The sequence below is a fragment of the Apium graveolens genome, chromosome 6 (genome assembly GCF_009905375.1).
Source record: "Apium graveolens cultivar Ventura chromosome 6, ASM990537v1, whole genome shotgun sequence".
NCBI lineage: Eukaryota > Viridiplantae > Streptophyta > Magnoliopsida > Apiales > Apiaceae > Apium > Apium graveolens.
In genome coordinates this window covers 98,430,220-98,433,040 of record NC_133652.1, presented here as the reverse complement: position 1 = coordinate 98,433,040, position 2,821 = coordinate 98,430,220, and the positions used below count along the sequence as shown (strand labels likewise).

The window sequence follows — 2,821 nt, the reverse complement described above, 5'->3', positions numbered from 1 at the left end:
TATAGTTGATGAATAGCATTTTGATTATTACTCCAGCTGAAATTTAGATGATTTCTGTTGTTAGGATGATAAGTAGCTGTCACAGGCTGCTGTTGTCACGGATAATTGTTCACATACTGAACAGATTCGTTAACAAGAGAACACTGATCCGTAGCATGAGAACCTGCACAAAGCTCACAGACCATAGCTATCTGATTGACTCCATAGGTAGCTAGAGAATCGAGCTTCATAGACAGCGCTTGGAGCTGCGCTGCAATAGCTGTAGCTACATCGACTTCCAGAATACCTGCTACTTTTCTAGGCATCATCCTTTGAGTTGGGTTTTGATGCTCATTTGCAGTCATAGTCTCAATAAGATTATAAGCCTCAGTATAGCTTTTGGCCCACAAGGCGCCTCCAGCTGCTGCATCGAGCATGGGCCGAAATTGGGCCCCCAAACCATTATAGAAAACCGTGATCACCATCCAATCAGGCATTCCATGATGTGGACACTTTCTCAACATCTCCTTGTAGCACTCCCAAGCTTCGCACATAGATTTTGTAGGTTGCTGCGCAAACTGAGTAAGAACACTCCTCATAGCCGCAGTCTTCGCCATTGGATAAAACTTCACCAGAAACTTTTGCGCAAGATATTGCCAAGTAGTGATAGACCCAGCTGGTTCAGAATGTAACCAGTCCTTAGCTTTATCCCTCAGAGAGAATGGGAAAAGCCTCAGCTTGATAGCTTCATCAGTCACACCATTATATTTGAAAGTACTGCAGATCTTGACAAAATTCCTTATATGCATGTTGGGGTCTTCAGTCGCAGCACCTCTGAAAGAAACAGAATTCTGCACCATCTGAATAGTGCCCGGCTTGATTTCAAAGGTGTTAGCTTGAATCGCCGGATGAAGAATGCTTGACTGAATGTCATCAATTTTAGGCCGAGAAAAGTCCATAAGAGCTGGATCTGCCGGAACAATACGATCACCCATGATTAATGGTTCTTTCTACTCACTTCCTGAATCCGAATCTTCAAAATCTATCTTCTCCGGAATATCAAGAACTTCGTCTGTCTCCTCAGCTGTATCTAAAGTCCTCTTGCGAGTACGAGAACGAGTTTGCATAAACGCTTGCTAAAGTACCTGAAACACAACCGGAAACAATAAGTAACACGTCTTAATCACTTAGTCCTAATGACCAATGATGGTAAGTACCTAAACTAAACAAGTACGCCGAGTCCCCGGCAGCGGCGCCAAAAACTTGTTAGGGCAAAAACACGCGCTAATAACACACGCAAGTATACGCGTTCGCAAGTAATATAGAATACTTTCTAGTTCGTTCCCACCGATACTCAGACTAATTATGTTCAATTAAACTCACTCACCAATATATGATTACATCTCAATGTTAAGACAATAACACTTAGATTTGATTAACTAATTATTAACTACAATTAACTACTTTAATTAACCACTTACTTAACACTCGAATTAACAATATTAAAACACTCATGAGATCACAACTTCATTACTACTTCCTTCAATAGCTATTGTTATGACCCTTAGCATGCAACAGTGATGGTATTAATCGAATAACACGAAACTGATAAAAGCCAACTTTCATTGTACTAAAACCATTCTACCAAACATCCATAATTAAGATAGAAGTTGAATAGGCATCAATTATGTTGTCATATGATAAAATTGGAGATGTCCAAACATCAGAAAATATCAAGTCAAGAGGAGCATGAGAAGTAAGGCTAAAAGTAAAGAAAGAAAGTTTGTGACTTTTATTAATATTGTATGAATTACATGGTAAAGTGGAAACATTAGGAATTTGAAATGGGAAAACATTAGATAAGCTCTTAATGATGGCGCTGGAAGGATGGCCTAGATAGTGGTGCCAATTAGACACCGATTCTTTTATTGTAGAGTTGATAGTTGGAGAGGAGGGACACCACTCGTTTACCCCCTATTTGGTTGGACCCCTTTCATGATAATGCAAATATAATGCATTGAAGATGTGGAAATGAGAACTAGAAGCTATTATTTACTGTAATCCATCTGAATCTGTTTTTACAAACTTAACCAACTTATGAAGAAGAAGAAGCGAGTCTTGTACACACTACTACTACTTTTTATCACTTTATTAATGATTATATATACTACAAATTGTATCCACAGAAACTGTAACAGAATGCTGAGCTGTAATTAGCTGAGCTGGGCATTAGCTGGCAAAGATGAGGTGGGTAGAGTAATGGTTGAACGTATAGGTCCAACATCCCCCCTCAAGTTAGGTATTGCAGGAGACTGAGGATCATGTAATCCTAACTTGGAAAGAAGCTCTTTGAAATGTGGAGAAGGCAAAATCTTAGTAAACACATCAGCAAGTTGATTATGAGTAGGTAAATACGTGAGTTGAATTAAGCCCTCCATAACTTTGTCCCTCGTAAAATGACAGTCAATCTCAATATGATTCGTACGTTCATGAAATACAGGATTTTTTGCTATATGTAGTGCGGACTGATTGTCACAGTGAAGAGTAACCGACGTAAGGCCTGAAACACCCAATTCCTCTAATAAACAAATAAGCCAAGTGACCTCAGAAGAAGCAGCTGCCATTGCCCTGTATTCAGCCTCAGAAGAGGACTTAGAAATGGTACTTTGTTTCTTGGATTTCCAGGAAACTGGTGAATTACCTAATAGAAGAACATATCATGTAATAGATTTTCTTGAATCAGGATAAGTAGCCCAATCAGAATCAGTAAAAGCCTGAAGCTTTATATCAGTATTTTCTTTAAGCAGAATTCCCTGACCAACAGTATGTGCCACATATAGAA

At 39.1% G+C, this 2,821-nt stretch overlaps 1 non-coding gene across 1 annotated transcript; it reads left to right on the top strand.

Annotated features, from left to right (window-relative positions):
* The first annotated feature begins 474 nt into the window (after nucleotides 1-474).
* On the top strand, nucleotides 475-581 carry LOC141669662 (small nucleolar RNA R71). Its single transcript, XR_012553930.1, has one exon. It is a non-coding gene; the product is annotated as a small nucleolar RNA R71 (small nucleolar RNA).
* Nucleotides 582-2,821: the final 2,240 nt, after the last annotated feature.